This window comes from Canis lupus, chromosome 3 (assembly GCF_048164855.1).
Source record: "Canis lupus baileyi chromosome 3, mCanLup2.hap1, whole genome shotgun sequence".
In the NCBI taxonomy this organism is placed as follows: Eukaryota; Metazoa; Chordata; class Mammalia; order Carnivora; family Canidae; genus Canis; species Canis lupus.
This window is the reverse complement of record NC_132840.1, coordinates 62,579,250-62,601,415: the sequence shown is the minus strand read 5'-3', so window position 1 is coordinate 62,601,415 and position 22,166 is coordinate 62,579,250. Positions and strand designations below refer to the sequence as shown.

Below are 22,166 nucleotides of genomic sequence, written 5' to 3'. Positions count from 1 at the left end.
GTCTAAGACCACATATGTTTGAAGTTTAATCCATTATTTTTAATATTTGTGGCATAGTCCACTAACACCTACCCTCCACCTCATCCTGGAACGGAGGTGCACTATGTTTCTGGACCTCATGTGGTTACTGGTGACTGAATAAGCAAGTCCTGGGTGAAATGATAGGAATCACTTGCAGGCTTGACCCATTCCCCTCTCAGGTGGACTTTGTACTTTTTTCCTGACAGCTAAAGGCAGATGAGAGGGATGCTTTTGAGATGCTACCACACCAGGATGAAAGGATCCTGGGTCCCCAAAGACCAAGTAGTGGAAAGCCTCTCCCCCACTGTGGAGGTATGACTCTTCTTTTATTGATCCTTAAATGTCTGGGTCTTTTTGTTACTACAGCTTAGCCTATTCTAACTAGAGCATAATTATACTGATCCTTTATGCATATCTAATATCCAAATATATTCCATATTCTAAGGCCTGACTCAAATTCAGTATCTTCTGTCTAGTTCTCCTTGATTCTTTTATCTTGATGTGAATGATCTCTTCCTTATTGGATTTCTTGTAATAATCCATTGAGTATTAATGGAAGTAAAATAACTATCTGTAGGCTTGTTGGCCATTAAAACAAAAAGGGACCATGGACAGTTACATATTCTTACTTCCAGTGGGGACAAAATGTATCACTTCATGGGTAGAGGGAAAGGCTTCACTAATGCTAAGTTCTAAAAAAAAAGATGTAGCAAACATGGGATGTCTTATAGGGAAGGCAGTAATATAAAAGAAAATATCCTCAACAACATGCCTAAAGCAAGTGTAATTAACAGACCTAATGGCATGCTAAGTTATAGCACCTTTTAATTATAATCATTGCTGTAGCTGGCAACTCTGCAGGGTGCCAAGGCAAAACTTAGTTTAATAAGCAGCTGCCATATTTCATTTGGCCTCAATCCAAAGATCAGACTTTTCTGACAGAGCACTCTTGAGAAATTCTACATGAAATATAGTATCTGTATTTCCGATTTTTTAAAAATAAGAATTATATTCCATTGTATACATAAACCGTGACCGGGTGGCGGGCATTGAGGTGGGCACTTGACGGGATGAGCACTGGGTGTTATTCTGTATGTTGACAAATTGAACACCAATAAAAAATAAATTTATTAAAAAAAAGAATTATACACCAATTGATTGTGATTGTCATGAAGTCTGCCCTTGATTACAGCAAGTTCTGAGTTGTTGGTTGATGGTGAATCCATTACATTAGAAAGCAAAAAAGCAGACGGTTTGACTTTAACCTTTTGTGGACAGTAGAAAACCTAACCTAAACTCTTTACTAATAGAAGGTTCTCAAAGATACCTGTTGAAGATGTCACTATACACTCCACACACACACACACACATACATGCAGAAATCTGGGTCTGTTCCAACTTAAAGCTTAAATCTTGTTTAGGGCTATAGAGTTCTTCTGTACCATATAATTGTATTACATTTCTAAGACGGATGATAATGCATTTCAATAAATATCTGCATTGGCATGTCTGATTTGAACAAAATAGACTCCTGATGAATTTATATATTTACTTGGAAATATATCTCTTAAGATGGGTTTATTATATATGAACCAATTACATTTTGTATGATAATTTTATTTTATAATTGATTATACTAATCTTATGTCTGATAATATTTAGTTATGAGGATATTGTTATTTTACAATCTGATCTTTTTGACACAAATCAGCAGTTCTTACAATATGCAGCAGATCTTAAAATATGGGGACTGGCCCACCTATTTATTGTAAGAAAAATCAGTCAACTACACCGTACAAAAGTAATATCAGGGGCACCTGGGTGGCTCAGTAGGTTAAGTGTCTGACTGGTGATTTCTGCTCAAGTCATGGTCTCAGGGTTATGAGATCAACCCCTGAGTCAGGCTCTGCATTGAGAGTGGAATCTGCTTAAGATTCTCTCTGTGTCCCTCTCCCCCTTCCCCCTTGTGCTCTCTCTCTCTCACTCTCCTCTCTCAAAACAAAAGTGGAATCAGATTGTTAAGATACTAAGAAATTAAATTCAGTCTAATTTTATGACACATATTCTCCAGTACAATGGTTTTCTTTTATTTTAAAGTAATCGCTACACCTAACAGGAGGCTCATACTCACAACCTTGAGATCAAGAATCACACACTTCATTGACTGAGCATCCCTCATACAATTTCTTTCATACAAAAATGGCACCAAGAGCTTCGAATCTCAATTATATGTTAATTTTGTATCTATTTGCTCTTCAAAGTTTAAAGCACTTGCCAGTTAATTTTTGTAATTCTTAGTTTAAAAATTACTAAAATAAGCTTGAGATAGTCAATTACTAAAAAGCAAAAATACAAACAGCAGAATCAGACCTATAAATACCCAGAACAATCTGGTGATTGCCAGAGGGAAGGGGGAAGGTGGGCAAAATGGGTAAAGGGTTGTGGGAGGTCAGGCTTCCAGTTATAGAATGAGTAAATCATAAGAATAAAAGATACAGCATAGGGAATACAGTGATATTATAATAGCATTGTATGGTGACAGGTGGTAGCTACGTTTATGGTGAGCACAGCATAACATATAGAGATGCTGAATCACCATGCTGTGTACCTGAAACTATAACAGTGTGTGTCAAATATACTCAAATACAAAATGAAAAATAAAATAAAAAATACTTAAGAGACGTATTCACCCAAAAAATAACAATAAAAATTTATTTTAGTTTTCATCAAATGTACCCTCTAAATAATAATGCTTCGTAAATTTAACTTTGGAAGTTGAGATATAATTTCTACAATTCTCACATACAAGAAGCTCAAAAAATATTTTGTAAATCCTAAATCCTGTAAACTTTGTCTCCAAGCCTTTCTAAGTTTATTGGCTTCTATACTGTGATGGTAACAAACAAAATTAGCTTAGCACAGCTGTTTTCAGTGAAGTATTAGGCACAGGCAAAGCCTGCCAGCACACTGTAAATCTTCTCTGCAGCTTTTTCACTACTGGTCTTCTGGGTCAGTTGCTAATAATTTTTAAGTTGTTCTTTTGTTACTGCAGCGGCCTCAAGCTACTTTTAATTTCATTCTGGTTCTGTTTGTGCATCTTTAAAATATTTGATGCTCTTAATTAGCATAAATTAATTAATAATTCCTGAACAAGTTTCCCTGAGTAATTTAACAACAACCCTATATTAAAAAGCTTCTTGTATGAGGCAGAGAAGCAGGTAGTTGAAAATTTATTGAAAGATTCTATCCCCCACAGATCAGGCAGGAAAGAACAAGCACTAGCCGGTAAAATTGGAATGTATAATACATGACGGTGTTTTTGTAAATTAGGCACAACTTTTATTTATAAAAGCAGTAGACAAATTGAAATCCAACTTAAAAAATTAAAAAAAGGATTAAAAATATATATAAAAGCAGTAGAGAAAATTTGAAAAAAATCCTATAATCTCACATTTAGATCTTTCATCCATTTTGAGTTTATCTTTGTGTATGGTGAAAGAGGGTGGTCTAGTTTCATTCTTCTGCATGTGGATGTCCAATTTTCCCAGCACCATTTATTGAAGAGACTGTCTTTCTTCCAGTGGATAGTCTTTCCTCCTTTATCGAATATTAGTTAACCATAAAGTTGAGGGTCCACTTCTGGATTCTCTATTCTGTTCCATTGATCTATGTGTCTGTTTTTGTGCCAGTACCACACTGTCTTGATGACCACAGCTTTGTAGTACAACCTGAAATCTGATTTCCTGCCTTGTTAATTTTCCCCATTCTCACTGGTGTGAGGTGGTAATTCATTGTGGTTTTGATTTGTATTTCCCTGATGGCAAGTGATGCAGAGCATTTTCTCATGTGCATATTGGCCATGTCTATGTCTTCCTCTGTGAGATTTCTGTTTGATAGGGATTGCATTAAACGTGTAAATTGCCCTGGGTAACATTGACATTTTCACAATATTAATTCTGCCAATCCATGAGCATGGAATATTTTTCCATCTCTTTGTGTCTTCCTCAATTTCTTTCAGAAGTGTTCTATAGTTTTTAGGGTATAGATCCTTTACCTCTTTGGTTAGGTTTATTCCTAGGTATCTTATGCTTTTGGGTGCAATTGTAAATGGGATTGACTCCTTAATTTCTCTTTCTTCAGTCTCATTGTTAGTGTACAGAAATGCCACTGACTTCTGGGCATTGATTTTGTATCCTGCCACACTGCCAAATTGCTGTATGAGTTCTAGCAATCTTGGGGTGAGACAAGATTCCATCAAAATCCTAGAGGAGAACACAGGCAACACCCTTTTTGAACTTGGCCACAGTAGCTTCTTGCAAGATACATCCACAAAGACAAAAGAAACAAAAGCAAAAATGAACTATTGGGACTTCATCAAGATAAGAAGCTTTTGCACAGCAAAGGATACAGTCAACAAAACTAAAAGACAACCTACAGAATGGGAGAAGATATTTGCAAATGACATATCAGATAAAGGGCTAGTTTCCAAGATCTATAAAGAACTTCTTAAACTCAACACCAAAGAAACAAACAATCCAATCATGAAATGGGCAAAAGATATGAACAGAAATCTCACAGAGGAAGACATAGACATGGCCAACATGCACATGAGAAAATGCTCTGCATCACTTGCCATCAGGGAAATACAAATCAAAACCACAATGAGATACCACCTCACACCAGTGAGAATGGGGAAAATTAACAAGGCAGGAAATCACAAATATTGGAGAGGATGCGGAGAAAAGGGAACCCTCTTACACTGTTGGTGGGAATGTGAACTGGTGCAGCCACTCTGGAAAACTGTGTGGAGGTTCCTCAAAGAGTTAAAAATAGATCTGCCCTACGACCCAGCAATTGCACTGTTGGGGATTTACCCCAAAGATACAGATGCAATGAAATGCCGGGACACCTGCACCCCGATGTTTCTAGCAGCAATGTCCACAATAGCCAAACTGTGGAAGGAGCCTTGGTGTCCATCGAAAGATGAATGGATAAAGAAGATGTGGTTTATATATACAATGGAATATTACTCAGCCATTAGAAATGACAAATACCCACCATTTGCTTCAGCATGGATGGAACTGGAGGGTATTATTCTGAGTGAAGTAAGTCAATCAGAGAAGGACAAACATTATATGGTCTCATTCATTTGGGGAATATAAATAATAGTGAAAGGGAATAGAGGGGAAGGGAGAAGAAATGGGTAGGAAATATCAGAAAGGGAGACAGAACATGAAGACTCCTAACTCTGGGAAATGAACTAGGGGTGGTGGAAGGGGAGGAGGGCAGGGGGTGGGGGTGAATGGGTGACGGGCACTGAGGGGGACACTTGACAGGATGAGCACTGGGTGTTATTCTGTATGTTGGCAAATTGATCACCAATAAAAAATAAATTTATTATTAAAAAAATCCCATAATTCTGTCATCATTTTAACAAATGAATAAATGAATTAACAAATTTATAAAATGAATTTTAAATTTCCTTTGTATGTGTGTCCACATGCACATGATTAAATGTATTCAGAATCCTTTTCTATGTTATATTGCAATAGCAACCTGTTACTTAGTAGAACAGCTTTACTTCGATTTCTAAAGATAAATACTTATTTTTACATCTCTCTCATGAAACTCAGCAGCTCATTATATATTAAAAAGACAGTAATATTTATATTTCTAAAATATTTTTAAATTTAACATATGGTTTCTCTTTTTGAAGTCATTTTACAGTGCTCTTTAAAAAAAATATATATATATATATTCTATAACATCTATATCATGGAATATATATATATATATATATATTTTTTTTTTTTTTTTTTACACTATGCTCACACTTTAAGAGCACTTGCTAGTTATGAGGACTGGCCTAAGGCCAAACATACTTTTAAGTCTGGACTACGATGACTTATTTATAGATAACTCACTCAAATATTTTTCTATGTTAGAAAATAAAGTACAGAAAATACAAGAAATAACAAGTATCAGCAAGGATAAGGGAACCCTTCCTTGTGCACTGCTCTTGGGAATGGCAATTGAAGCAGACTGTAGAAAACATGGAGGTTCCTCAAAAATTAAAAATAGAAATAGCTTCCAATCTAGCAATTCCACTTCTGGGTATTTACCCAAAAAAACCCCTAAAAAAATGGTAATTCTTAAAGACATATACACCCTATGTTGATTGCAGCATTATTTACAACAGCCAAGATAGGGAAGTAACCTGCATCCATTGATAGATGAATTGCTAAAAAAGGTGAGGTATATATACAATGGAATATTTCTCAACTATAAAAGAGATTTTATCATTTGTGGATAGACCTACAGGGTCTTATGCTAAATGAAATAAGTCAGACAAAGAAAGAGAAATACCATATGATTTTGCTTACATGTGGAATCTAAAAAACACAACAAGCAAACAAAATAACATAGAAACAGACTCATAAATACAGAGGACAAATTGGTGGTTGCCAAAGAGGGGGTGTGGAAGAAATTGGTGAAGGGCATTAAGAGGTATAAACTTCCAGTTATAAAATAAATAAGACACAGAGAAGTAAAGTACAGCATAGGGAATAAGCCAATAATACTGTAATAACTTTTTATGGTGGTAGATGGATTATTGTGGTGAGCATTTTGTAATGTGTAAAATGCTGAATCACTATGTTATACATCTGAAACTAATACAGCATGTATGTCAGCTACACTTCAAAAAAAATCATAACCCTCTGAAAATAAAAGGAAAAAAAAGAAGTCTATGTAAAAAGATTCATTATGTATGATAAAGGGAGCAAGTAATGTGATTTTTTAAAAAATTATGCTAAAAAATAGAATTGGCTAAAGTGCTGGGATAATCTTTTTAGTGGAAAGCAAATATGAATTGACTTTGTAATTTTCATGAAGTGGGTAGACCTTTGGCATTATTTTTCCCTTTTCCATTTCTATATTTTCTCATTTCAAATAACATTAAAATATCAGTAAATTAAAGAGCTGACAGACTTGAATAAGAATATAGCTATCGATTTTTTTCTCTTCCCTTGAGTTCATCTTCACTATCTGAAAGTTTTTCTTTTTATATTTTGAGAATCTACTTTGGTCATTTTAACATGATCTAGGTGCACCAGTTCTTTATCATGCAGGAAAAATCCATCTTACTTTCCAATGTCTTACAAGATGCTGGCCATAGAGGTCCATAGACCAAAATATATATTTATTTGGTGAGATTGGCTTTCTTGATAAATGAGAGGTAACTGAACCCATTTTTCTAATTATTCATAATAATAATTATTCTCACAAACTGCTGTGACAGCACAGCATCATGTACACAGAAGTTGAATCACGATGTTGTTCACCTGGAACTATGTAACTCTGTGGGTCAACTCTACTCAAATAAAAAATTAAAAAGCAATAAAATAAAAGATAATAAATTTTAAAAATGCTGTGATAAAGGGAAAGAAGCACCAATATTTATTTCCTGCCAACTATAATAATTATTATTATTTTAGATTTTATTTATTTATTCATGAGAGACACACAGAGAGAGCACAGACACAGGCAGAGGGAGAAGCAGGCTCCATGCAGAGAGCCTGATGTGGGACTTGATTCTGGGACTCCAGGATCACGCTCTGAGCCAAAGGCAGACTCTCAACCACTGAGCACCCAGGCACCCCCCTGCCAATTATTTTCACAATATTTTACATTTAATTTTCATAACTTTGCAAAGGAAGTAACATGGTATCTCCATTTTCAGATGGTGAAATAGCCATTTACAGAGGTTTTCATAATTTTCCCAATATCCCCAGCTTTAGTAAATTGCCTTGCCAGTCTTACCTGTTTCCAAATCCACATCTTAAAAATGCAGCAACAAGATTTCCTACAACATCTATATCATGGAATATACTTAACCAATGTTTACTTCTCTGAAATAACCTCTCTTCACTTTCCTCTATCATCATCCATGTAACAGTGCTCAGAGTGAAAGAAGAGTGTTTTACTTTCAAAGAATGGCTGTTATTTTGTTCATTTTCATATTATTTCCCAATGGGAGCATATAATAAACTCCACATAAATTAAGTTCAGTAACATAGGCAAAAGTTCGGGCAAACTAAAACATGGGTATGCTGTATCACACAAAGAAACAAGTTCTTCTTTTCATAATTTTATCTTTGGAACACAGCTTTGAACCAAAGTAGGTGAATACATTTGAGTCACACAAATGAGATATATTGTGCATACTTTTAGGATGATTCTGTCTGCTTCAGCAATGATTCCATACATTGGGATTTATGATCTTCAAACAAATAGATTTAGTTGATGTTTGCTTAAAAATGTGGCCAAGAAAAAGACGTTTTATTACAGATAACTCTGAGATCTCAGTACTGATTACTTAGTTTTTGATTCCCTAAAAACAATGGTAAAGAAAAATGAAAATATAACCCACTTATATGTGTTCACTATCAGCTAAACTTAATTCATTTTTTAAAAATCCACATACACTGTATACACTGTACAGTACTCAGCACTGCAAGTCTTTCAGATAATCCTCCATGAATCTTATGAGGCAAGTCCTTTACACCATTTTTTTTCCCCTGGGGAAATGAGGCTTATATTTGTATCTATATTCAAAGTTCCCATACCTGTTACTAACCGGTAGCCCTGGAATTCAAACCCGCATTTCACAGATCCAAGTCCTATCTTCTTCCTTCAGATACTTAGTGGAGTATTGCATGAGAGGTGCCTGTAAATATTTCCTATGTGCATAAAAGAAAATGTAATCTAACTTTTGATTAGTTGACCTCATATGTTTAGTTTTCATTACCTTGCACAAGTACACTATAATTAAATGTAAGTTTTGCTAAATAAGATGTAGATGTACCTCTTCATAATTTAGCTCATGATTTCATGGACCCAAATATTAAGGAATCAGACTTTAACAAAAGCACTCTAACTGGAATAAAACTATTTGTTTTATCTTCTGCAATGATGTATCTTTGCCCTGATTATGCCTTTTTTATCATAGAAACTAAAAGCAGTAAAACTGTGATTAGAAAAAATTTCTTGTAAACCCCATAAAATATTTTCTCACTTAAACACTTTAATCCTTCATGACTTTTTTTTTTTAAAGCTTCCAAATGTTTCTCTTGGAGTATTTTTTTAATCTTGTACCACATTTCTTTTTACATGTTTCAAATAGAAAACTTTCTGAGGTAGTAGGCTCAGGGGGCAGAAATTTTTCAGATATTAATACTGTGAAGACCACAACTCATTTTAGAAGCCTCATCCATTAATTATGTAACTGAAGCCAGCACTGCTTCCTGCAGATCCCTCAAGGTACAAAGAGCAAGCCAAATGAAGTACAAAATGTGCTTCTTTTTACTCCAAAAATAAACCAGGAGAACAGGACTCCTCACTCATTGGCCCCGGGTCCCATGAAGGCAAAGTATTCCAAGGCAAGCTGGCCTGCCAAGTGTGAAATTTTGTTAGGCAAAAACTAGCTTTCACACAGATGTATTTGGCAAATAAAATAAAATAAAATAAAATAAAATAAAATAAAATAAAATAAAATAATAAAATAAAGCACCACCTGTTTGGGATGGCAGTATTGATAAACTAACACTCATTTCAAGTTAGAGGATAATTCTCAATAAAACTTGGCCTCCTGCTCTGATTAATAAATGGCAAGATTATCCACCTATTGTGCAGCCTACAAATCTGGGTGTCTTTCTTTGTTTTTTTTTTCTCCTATGACACATAACACTTTAATAATTAGAATGTCAATTGACAACCTTATACTAGCACATATTAAAATTTTAGGAATTTCAGGTGATTTCTAGACTGGTTACAGCATTTACCCAAACAGCAAAACCTAAGGCTTATATCATTATTTGACAGCACTCCCCAAGTAACTTAACATACCAAATAAAAAGACCTAATTAGTCAAAAAGATTTCATTTACAATAAAAGTCTCGGGGAGATTTGTTAAAACCCTCAGAAAGTTATAAAGCACATGCCTAAATAGGATTACAGATCATTAGAACAGGTGTCTTTCTTTAAATCTCCTTCTGTTCTCTCTAGAATACACCCCCTTAACATCCTACATTGATTATCAAGTGTTGCTGAGTTACTATTTTTCTGACTGTTCACTTTTTCCACTTCTGTCTACACTGATGACATCTTAACTCAAACCATCCTCTAGAGCTTTCCTTTTCCCTCCCTCCTCTCTCCTTCTGCAATGTTTCCCAATTTGGGGGTCTGACTTCTTCACATGTGGCAGAAAGGCCCTCGTACCTTCCTCTGTGTGGAGGGACAGGATGCTGGCAGGTCTTATCAACGCGGGATGTCAACCTCAGTCACTGGTTAGGATGGTGTCGGCCAGGTTTCTCCACTGGCAAGTTATAATTTTTCCCTTAATAATTAAGAAATATTTTGTAGAGAAATAGCTAGACACTATTCAGATATCCAGTTTCTCATCATAATTTCACCTGTTAATTTTAGCAACATCAGTCCTTTTTTCCTGCAATAATTATTACCGTGTGTTTGCCTAATGGTGATTTTCTGTTTGTATCTTTCCTTCTCCATTATTCATTCCTTCTTTCATTCTCCATTATTCAACTGGCTGGTAAAGAAGAGCAGTCTCTTCTCCCTCACCTATTTATTTATTCAATTATTTACTGATACTAGTTGGTACTCATGGATATTTGTTGTATTCCATGGTTGTCTTACATTATGACCATTACTGTTTTGCTCACATTGTCCCAGATTTGGCCATTGGTAGCTTCTTCAAGCTGGCTCCTGAATCCTACTTGGACATCTCACTCCATCATTTCATAAGCACTCCCTTGCTTTCTGACACAGATGATCTTGTCTCATCCTAGATTTTCTCTGTATTAGCCATGTAATCAGCCCTTTTTCTAAAAGTCATTTTCCTTTAAATATAGAATCTCAGAAACTGAGATCTGAATGCCAGATGCATTCATTGCTGTTGGAATGTTCTTGCCCCTAGGTGCTCTCAGTAGACAGAGCTAGGAAATACATATATGGACACTAACATGCACACATGCATGCACATTGGTATTTATTTCTATACCTAAGATTGTATGAATATATTAAAGCTATAGGTCCATACTTACACGTTGGACCCAGACTTACACCATACAACATCAGAGCGCTCCTTCTAGCTTTTCCCCTTTTCTTATTTGTAACCTGGCTTTTAGAACTTACTATATATTTACGTATTTGCTAAATCTTAATGTGCATATAAAGTACTTTGGAATCTCTAGTTAACACATTTGTTAAATATAAATTTACAAAATATAGTACAGTGTGGGTATATATTTGCATATGGTATACAATCAAAATATCATTTTCCTGCATCACTCAAGTTAATTCTTTCCTTCTCTACCTCTTTCAGTAAAGCTATGTCCTTCATTTATAATACAGTTAGGTAAACTTTTTTTTTTTTTTTTTTGTATTCTATTTTGGGTTCTTCTACATCCTGGTGGGTTTTGTTTTTGAAAAAAATTTTTAAAGATTTTATTTATTTGTGAGAGACACAGAGAGAGGAAGAGACATAGGCAGAGGGAGAAGCAGGCTTCCTGCGAGGAGCCTGATGTGGGACTCAATCCCTGGGCCCCAGGATCACGACCTGAGCCAAGGCAGATGCTCAACCACTGAGCCACCCAGGTGCCCCCTGGTTGATTTTATTTATTTATGCTTTGGGGTATGTCCTAAAAGTCAGTGTTACACAGAAAATGAAGAGAATTCTTTAATCACATTCTTTAATCGCCACACCTATCCGACTTATGTTGGCAATCAACTCATTAGTTTGTTTTGTTTTTCTGTATTTCTTTTGAAGACATTAGTGAATGAACGTGTATTTTCTCACTCCCCCATCCTTATTACATAAAGAATAGCAGACTATAGACAGTTTCACAGTGTATTTTTGCTTGTTTTTTTTAGTGAATGTACAAATAACCTTGTATTCAAAAATACAAGGAAAATTAAAATCTCTGAAGGCATGGGCAATGACAGCGGTAAATTATGATATATTGTCAAATGAAACTAGAAACTGATGAATATAGTGAATTTCTTAACATTGGCCAGTCTTTCTTTAATCAACTCCTCTGAAATTATTGGTAAGAAACATTGCTTTGAACATCCTGTCATAGCTTGTTAGTAATGGTGAAGCACTTTCTCTAGATTCACAGAATCTCCAAGCAGAGCATCACAACCAAATTTGGAGGAACCTAGCATAATTGTCTCAACTATCAGTGATCCTTCAATATCTACATTCTTGGCAATGAACTTTGCAGGAATTTTGAGTGTTCTTCTAATAGCTTCTATATCATTAACAAAATATCTTCATTAGCTGGAATCAGCAAGTCTCAGGCTGGAGTACACTGAAGCAGAACATGACCCCCCTCCTTCTTTAAAGGCATCCCACATAGCACTGAGGGCACCAGTAGCTCTTTCTACTTACTTCCACATCATTTGTCCCATCAACCTCCATCTGGGAGTTTTTCAAAATATTCATTCAGTGTTTCCTTTTTATAATGCTAGTTATGATATGCAACTGCTCAATGATTTCCTGAATAAGTTTTTCAATTTGAGCCTTTTACCTTTTCCTTTTGGAAATATGGCTTCATCCTTTGTCACAATGACATCTCCAACTTTTCCTAAGTCATGTGAGGCTGATCAAGATTTGGGGCTAGCCTCTTCTCCAAACACTGAACCACCAGCATCAATAGCTGTGTGTTTAAATAGGTTTTTCTATTGTCACTAAAAACTGGAGATCTGACTGCTATAATCTGAAGACCAACTTTTAGCCTGCTCAAAATAAGTGTATTTAGGGCAGCTCAGGTGGCTTAGTGGTTTAGCACTGTCTTCAGCCCAGGGCATGATTCTAGAGTCCTGGGATCAAGTCCCAAGTCAGGCTCCCTGCATGGAGCCTGCTTCTCCCTCTGCCTGTGTCTTTGCCTCTGTGTGTGTGTGTGTGTGTGTGTGTGTGTGTGCATGTGTGTATCTCATGAATAAATAAATAAAATATTAAAAAAAATAAGTGTATTTAGAGCTTCTCCATTAACATTTTTAGCAATTATTATCAAGTGCTTCCATTGGCGATTTTAAGGGCAGGTATAATGGGCTAGACACTAGACATATTCTTTTCACACAGTATAACATAGGCATTCCATTTCTGAGCTTTGGAAGTATACAAAGTACAGAATCAGCCAAACTTTAATTTAATAATTTATAATTCATCATTCAGTGTCTTTTGATACTAATTCAGATTCAGTCCCATCTTTTGATGGGACTACATCCCTCCTTTCAACCCTTTTCACTGTATCAGTAATGATATTGCCAATTTCTTCACAGAAATCATAGCAACCTAAGCAATTTCTTTGGGGCTCAACATAGGTTTGGACTACTTCTTAAATTCAGCAATTATATTTAGCTATCTATAGCTAACATCACATCTTTTCTAATTTCCACTCAGCACCTTTGCTAACCTTCTCTAAGCTTTCCTTGGCAAGATAGTATAGTGCTATTGTAGCAGCGGTGGTAGATCTTTGGCCTTTTCATTTGTGAGACTGGCAGTATTTTGAGCAAGTACAGTCCATATATGTTATATTTATCCTTTAAGTCCACTGAATTTGCAATGGTCATACCATACTCTAGGCCTTTTCATTCATTCATAATCACTAATACTCACTCCAGCATCTGCTCAAAGGTCTACTACACTTTGAAGCATTAAGGCTCAGACATATGCACCAAATTTTAAATCTTGGGCTGAACTATCAGGTGATGGTGACCAATTCCATCAAGGAAAAGGAGAGTGGTGAGTGACTGCTTATTCTCTCCAGCAGCACCCAGAGTACTGAGGCAGGACCTCCATGCCTGGGAGCAGGGAGGAAATTGGCAACGAGGAAGAGCATTGCAGGGATGCAGTTCCTACTGTTTGCATTAGGACTTCTGCAGGAAGTCCTCCCATGAGCCCCTGGGAGTCCCTCATCTGAGGATCTTCCTACCTGGTCTGCAGGCACCCTCAGTGCCCCAAGGGCTAAAACACAGTGAGTGGGTCCCTTGGGTATACTCCTGAGTGCAGAGTTGAGAGTTAGGGAGAGCTCTCAGAAGCAGGCCAGGGTCAATGGGCAGGGAGAAACCACAAATTTGAGCTATAGTGCCACCTTCTGGAAAATAAGAGAAGTTTCTAGTGGCCTGACTGGTGAGTTACAAAGGACTGGAGAAGACATAAGAACTTAAGAATTCTGCCACAAGGAGCAAGAAGAGGGGTGTGTACCCATACAAAGACCAAGAAAACCCCAGATAATAGAAGCAACAATGAACTAAACAGCTTAAGGTAAAGAGTAGAGAGCAGAGACTTTTGCTATTTTAAATACAGAGGAAGCAGTGGTAAAAAGACAAGGAACGTGAAAAATCAAGGAAGCATATCATCACCGAAAGAAAAAATTCTCCAAAAACCAAGCTCAAAGTAATGAAATTTTATGAGCTAGCTGATAAAGAATTCAGAATAGTTGTTTTTGAAAAAAAAATTCAGTGATCTCCAAAGAAACTCAGAAAGAAAATTAAACAAAATCATGAAAAAATACAGAAATTCTAGAAGCTGAAGAATTCAATAAATGAAATGAGAAATGCAATGGAGCACATCTGCAGTGAGTAGAGCAAATGGAAGACAGAATAGGTGACTTAGAAGATAGGAATTTTGAAATAACCCATTTAGAAGAGAAAAAAAGAAAAAATGCAGAAAAATAACTTCTATGTAATCTAGGGGATTCCATCAAAAGAACAAATATTAGAATAATCAGGGATCCAGATTAAGAGATGGTAAAAAGGGCAGAATGGGAAAACTCATAGCCACATGAGAAAGATAAAATTGAGCCCTGATGTTATTCACATTGAAAATTTTATTCAAAATGGATTAAAGATGTAAACATAAGATCTGATACTGTAGAACTCCTAAAAGAAAACACAGGGAAGAAGTTCTTTGAGATTGGTCTTGGCTCCTCAACGTTGGTGTTGATTGCTCTACCAACTGGCAATTTTTCCCCCTCCTCTGGCCTCTCAGTTCCCCAAGACACACAACCATATTGGAATTAAGCCAATTAATAACCCTACAATGGTCTCTAAGTGGTCAAGTGAAAGGAAGAGTTATGCATCTCTCACTTTCAATCAAAAGCTATAAGTAATTAAGCTTACTGAGGAGGGTATTTTGAAAGCTGAAATAAGCCCAAAGCTAGGCCTCTTGTGCTAAACAGTTAGCTGAGTTATGAATGCCAAAGGAAAGTTCTTAAAGGAAATTTAAATTGCTAGTCTAATAAACATACAAATGATTTAAAAAAAAAAACAAACCCAAAACAGCTTTATTGCTGATACAGAGAAAGTTCTAGTGATCCAGATAGAAAAACAATCAATCCACAACATTCTCTTAAATCAAACCCTAAACCAGAGCAAGACTCCAACTCTCTTCAGTTTTGTGAGGGCTGAGAGAGAAGATGCTGCAGAAGAAAAGTGTGAGGTGAACAGAGGTTGGTTCATGAGGTTTAAGGAAATAAACTGTCTTTCCAACGTTAGAAATGCAAGGCGAAGTAGAAAGTGCTGATGTAGAAGCTACAGTGAGTTAGCCAAAAGGTCTAGCTAAGAGAATTAATGAAAGTGGCTATACTAGGCAAAAGACTTCTGATGTAAGGGAAAAGCCTTCTATAGGGAGAACGTGCCATCTAGCATGTTCCTAGATAGAGAGAAGTCAATGCCTGGCTTCAGGGCTTCACAGGACAGGCTGACTCTCTTGTAGGGGCTAACATAGCAGGAGACTCTGGGTTGAAGCCAACGTTCATGTACCACTAAGAAAATCCTAGAGCCCTTTAAGAATTATGCTCAATCTACTCTGCTTGTATTCCATAAATGAAGCCACAAAGCATGGATGACAGTGCATTTGTTTACAACATCATTTACTGAATATTTTAAGCCCATTTTTGAGATGTACTACTCAGATAAAAGATCTCTTTCAAAACGTTATTGCTCATTGACTATGCACCTGCCCCCCCCTCCCCGGAACTCTGATGGAGATGTCCAATGAGATTAATATTGTTCTCATGCCTGCTAACACAACAGCCACCTTCAGTCCATGGATTGAGAAGTAATTTCAACTTTCAAGTCTTATTGTTTAAGAAATACACTTTGTAAAGCTATCGACTGGGTCCTCTGGTATGTCTGGGAAAAGTAAATAGAAAACCTTCTGGAAAGGATCCACCTGTCCGGATATCAGTAAAAACACTCATGATTCATGGTCAAAATATAAACATTAACACGAGTTTGGAAGAAGCTGATTCCAACCTTCAGGGATGATTTTAAGGTGTTTAAGACCTCAGTGGATGAAGGAGCTACAAATGGGGTGGAAGCAGAAAAAGAACTAGAATGAGAAGCAGAGTCTGAAGATGAAGTTGAATTGCAGCAATCTTGTGATAAAACTTGAACAAATGAGGAGTTCCTTCTTATGGGTGAGCAAAGACAATGAGTTCTTGAGAAGGAATCTATTTCTGGTGAAGATGTAAAGATTTGTTGAAATGACAAGAAAGAATTTAGAATACAACATAAACTAAGTTGATAAAGCAGAGGCAGAGTTGGAAGAGACTAATTCTGAAAGAAGTTCTGTTGTGGATAAATGATGTCCACTAGACTTTCATTCTCTATAGAAATGTTCATAAAAGGAATTGTCAATCAATGGGGCAAGCTTCATTGCTGTCTTATTTAAAGAAGTTGCCATGGCCACCCAGCCTTCAGCAGCTACCACCCTGATTAGTCGGCAGCCATCAACATCAGGTAAGATCCTCCACCAGCAAAAAAAAATCCAGCCTGCTAAAATCTGAGCTAAAAGCTCAGATGATGGTTAGCATTTTTTAGGAATAAAGTCTTTCAAAATTAACATATACACATTTTTTTAGACATAATGGTATTACACGCTTAATAGACTACAGTATAGCATAAACATAACTTTTATATGCATTGGGAAACCAAAACAGTAACCTGACTCTCTTTATTGAGGTGTCTGGAAATGAACCAGCACCACCTCCGAGGTATGTCTGGATATGGAGATGAAATGAAAACAGGACATAGAAGAGATATCTGCACTACCATGTTTTTGCAGCAGTACTCACAATACTTAAGATATGGAAACAATCTAAGTATCCAACAACAGATAAATGCATAGAGAAGATGTGGTATATGTATATAGTAGAATAATACTCAGCTGTGAAGAAGAAACCCTACCATTGAGACAATACGGATGGACTTTGAAAGCCTTATGCTAAATGAGCTTGGCCAGAGAAAGACAAATACTATATGATATCACATATATGTGTAATCTTAATTTTAAAAATCCTCATAAGAGCAGGAGAAAAGAATAGTTGTTACCAGGGGATGGAGGGTAGAAAAATTTGGGTGATGCTGTTTAGAAATACAAACTTGTGCCCCGTAGATACATAATTGCTAGAGACACAAGGCACAGAATAGGGATTATAGGCAATAATTCAGTATTGTTAATTTCAAAGCTGCTAAGAGACTTCACTTAGTTGTTTTTGTCATAAAGAAGAAGTGGTGATGATGGGAATGATAGAGATGGTAGGGAATGCTACGGTGGTGATCATATTGCAATATACAAGGGTCTTAAGCCAACAGTTGAAACACCTTACACATTATGATATGTCAATTATGTCTGGATAACATCTTAAAAATCACTATATGTGTTATTTTTTATTATTACTATGGTTTGTTAATACATAAAAATATTTTATCATTTGAGTTTCTTTCCATTCCTTTTCCATCAGCCATTAGGTGTATATGTTTCTCATTCTTTGGTTTTCCTATTGTTTTTTCTTTTGTTTTCTGATTATATATACATATATCTTACGATTGTATTTATCCATTTATCTTTGTATTTTCTTGTATTGCTCCAGAATCATCTCAATATTTGGATATTGGATTCTATTTTTGATTGTTTTATTTTATATTTAATTAATTGGAACTTGTGGTTTATCTTTGAAGGTGTAGTCAGTGATACACTAACTTGTCTTTAATGACTGAAAAAAGTGTTAATATAAGAATGTAAATGGCCAGATAAAAACTAATATATTTCTGTGATCAAAATATTTACTTTTCAGCAAAAATATAAATAAAATAACTTGCAGCTTTAAGTCACACCCTAACTTTAGGGGAAATCATCTTAAAACTCCATAGTATCAGGTCTGAATTTGTATTATGTTTAATTATTTCTTCATTTTCAGGTACTGTTACACATCCAACAATTAACACCTTTCAGGTGGAAAAGGCTAAGTGAAGGTGCAATCTTAATCAATGATTTCCCCACACTATTTAATTGCATTCAAGGAAGTTAAAAATTATGTTTGCTTCACAGCTATGGGAAGTACCAGCCAATGCCTTAAATAAACCTCATTTCACATTCATACGAACACATACACTCTCTTTTTCATAATGAAATAGAATCCTTAATCAACATGTAATGGATACACTCTGATTTGAAATAAAGAAGAGCTTTACTTTAAAATCATACAGGTACATATTCTAAAGTCTCTAATTGTCTCAAAGGATCTGTGAACTTTCAAAAGCAACTTCAAAGCAGATATAATATGGATACTTATCTTGCAGCATTTCCATGCATATAAACACACTTGCACTGTAATTAAGAATGAACTCATTCAACAAATAATGGTGAACATCATCTACTGTGTGCCAAGCACGGCACTGAGCAGAGAAGGTATGTTTGTAGGCCAGTAAGTTAAGAGAAAAGGAAGAAAAGCATCTCAGCATGGTGTGTTTTAAACTCTAAGATAAGGATGACCAGAGCATGACAAATTTTCACAGACAAAAGATGCCTAATTCAGTCTTAGGGGATTAGGAAAACTCTCTATGACAGTCTTCAAAATGAAACAAAAAATGGGAATAAACCCCACTAGAAGTGGGAAAGAAGTTTTACAAAGTATAAGGAATAATGTGTGCAAGGTCCAGAGTCAAGAAAGAACATGATAACTTCTTCAGGGGTTTTCTAAGTAATTCAAAATGACTGGAACTCAAAGGGATTGGGAGTCATTGGGAAGCTGGAAAATGAGCAGGTGTCTATTCATGAATGTTGTCTCATGCCTTCCTGAAGAATTTGACTTTGCTCTGAAAATAAAGAGAAGCTGATACAGATTTGCATTTTTGTGTTTTTAGGAGATCCACTGGAGAGGAGCCAGATCAGACACAGGAAAACCGGAGAGGAGGTAATGCATTGGTCTCCACAAGAGGCAATGGTGGCCTAAACTAAATGTCAGTGGGAATTACAAGAAAAGTATAGTTTCAGGACAGAGCTGACTTATCATTTTGAGTGCTTGGATTTTGGGGGTGAAGAGGAGAGAGGAGTTGAGGATGGTACCCCAGCTCTGACCACATGGGTAAACATATTCTTTGAAAATTTGCCAGCATCTGACTAATTGTCACATGGGATTAGAGCTTCTTCTTTGGCAGTGAGGCTTAAATATGGAGGGAAGTAATTAGGTCACCTGGGAGTGAGACTAGTAATAGGAACAATCTACTGTGGTTTTGGAAGATGTGCCTGGCATCAGCCTGCAATTGCCAAAGCAACTGTGTCACTAAGTAAAGAAGACAAAGACGGTTTGGTAAAATTCTGGAACCCACCTAAGGTTTCAAGTGTTATACCAGAAATGAGCTGACTCATTCCCCTCTGTGTCTGCATTTATATAATTAATGCATCATACCAGGTCAGTGGTTGCAAAAATGTTTTTGCCACTGTGAGCTGTGTCATCCTCTCAGAGGGACAATTCCAGGAGCGGCTACCTGCACTCCTCCTGCATTGCCAGCATCCTATGACAGACCATCACATCTCTACGCTTTGTTAGGCAGTATATGAAACACATGGATTTATAACATTTATCCATTTGTTCACTCAGCAAACATTCACTGAGTGTCCCGTTAGGTCCTAGGCACTGTTATAGGCATTGGGAATAAAATAGTGAATAAAACAGAGTTTCCACCTTCACAGAGCTTTTGCTGGTTGAAGACAGACAATAAACAAATATTCCAGAATATGGAATCACGGTAAGAGGAGAGGGAAGTATGGGCAGGGGTGGACAGCTGCACAATTTCTAATGTAGGTAGGGTGGTTATGATGATCCTCTTTGATGAGATAATCTTCCAGTTGAGGGAAGGGTCGAGGGAGTGAGCCACGTGGATATCCATGGGACAAGCGTCTCAGGAAGGAGTAGCAAGTGCACAGGCTCTGCAGGATCAACGCAGGAGCATACTCCTACAGTCACTGAACAGCAAGAGATTTTATTGCGCACCAACTATAAATATACTAGGATGTGTGCACAGTTCAGCAAGGAAAACAGAGTTACATACACTCAGCCCTGGCCCTCGTGGAATGTATGCTTAGATACAGGAGATGAAAGAGGTAGAAAGAAGAGGATTTTGATATAAAGAGAAGGTCATGGTATCACTTCTGGCAGCTTGGATTGTGAAACCAAACAGTGCTCCAGGATGGCAGCAGCAGCATATGCCAATGCTGCATCCACACCTGAACAACCCAGGAGGTCAGTGGCACCTGAAGTTAGGGTCAAGCTCAAATGTCATTACAATCATGGGATGTGATCTTGTCTCAGCATCGCTTGTTTCCTGAATGATTCTATCAACCTTCCTTATGGGTTCTTTAAAATCAAATAGCAGGAGCACCTGGGTGGGGCAGTCGGTTGAGTGATGACTCTTGGTTTCTGCTTGGGTCATGATCTCAAGGTTGTGGGATCAAACCCTGCATGGAGCTCAGCGCTCAGCACAGTGTCAACTCCTCCCCCCCACCCCCCACGAACTTGCTCTCTCTCTCTCTCTCTCTCTTTAATGAAAAAATTAAAAAAAAAAAAAACTTTAAAAAAACAAAATCAAATAGCAAGTTTGGAGCACCCAGAACAGGGTGCAGGGAAGCTGTCTGCACACACAAAGCATGTAGGAAGAGACAGGGTCTGCCCTGAAGGTTTTCTGAATGAACAGATCACTGGAGAGAAAATAAATGCCCAGAATGTAAGTGATATTCATGAATACCTAAGTCTTGACCATTCGGGCAGTAATAGAAGGGAAGAAAGGCAGCCAGGTGTTTTGGGGGGGAAGCTCGTGCACATGGGCAGACAACAGGATGTGGCTGCGAGGAAGTCAGGTGGACCGGTGCAAGCAGACCCCGCTGACAGGGCACCAGCAGGAACTGGGTGGCCCTTCTGGGCGAGGATTTGGGGCTGACTTCACATCTAAATGGACGCCCTTTGATCAGCAGCATGTTCTGCGAGTAGCAGTCGCAGCTGCAAAATCAAAGAATGGTCTTGGCATGTGCAGAGTGAAAGGGCCTGTTGTGCACAAATCAGACTGGCTGCCACACCTGCGCGTGGACCACAATGCGCGTCCGGTGTCACCACCAAGCGCGGCGGTGGATGGCCCGACAGGCACATGGTGCCCACCCTCGTTTCCAAGGATGCCGTTTGTGCACGCTCTGCCGGCTTTCTGGCGGAGGACACACAGAGAAGTTTTCCTGGGTCTCGCTGCGGTTTACTGTAGGCCGGGATTATGCCCACATTGATTTGATCAAAGATGCCCCTTGCTGTTTCATTGTGAATTGGGTCCACGTTACTAGGGAAACGGACGCATGTCTGAGCCTTGGCGAAAGGCACAGACGGTGAAAATTACCCCTGGCCCCACCTGAGCTCTGCTGGAGCTCACACAAGACGGTTATCTTCATCTGAGGCTTCCCTGTGCATATAAATACAATTGCAGGCAAATGAAGAGATGCCACAGTTTCTCTAAAGTTCTATAAAACTATTCATCCCATTTTGGACACTGTTATAATGCCTTAAACCGTCACGTTAATAATTTTCATTACAGTAACTTAACATTCATATAACTAAATTATATTTTATGGTTCTGAAGCTCATTAAAAACTTCATTTATTTCCACATGCTATCAACAGGAATGCTAAATGAAAAACAGCTGCTGGGCATTAAATCAGTGTCACGTCAGCAGATACTTCCACACAGATGGATTCATTTTCCTTATTTCTAGAAGGATACATGATTTCTAGAATGATA

General features: G+C 37.2%; 1 protein-coding gene and 1 pseudogene across 14 annotated transcripts in view; both read right to left on the bottom strand.

The window, feature by feature from the left end:
• GRIA4 (glutamate ionotropic receptor AMPA type subunit 4) overlaps positions 1-22,166 on the bottom strand; it is a 377,193-nt gene that overhangs the window by 263,739 nt on the left and 91,288 nt on the right. The gene's annotated exons all lie outside the window — the stretch shown is intronic.
• LOC140624274 (60 kDa heat shock protein, mitochondrial pseudogene) lies at positions 12,184-15,863 on the bottom strand (annotated as a pseudogene).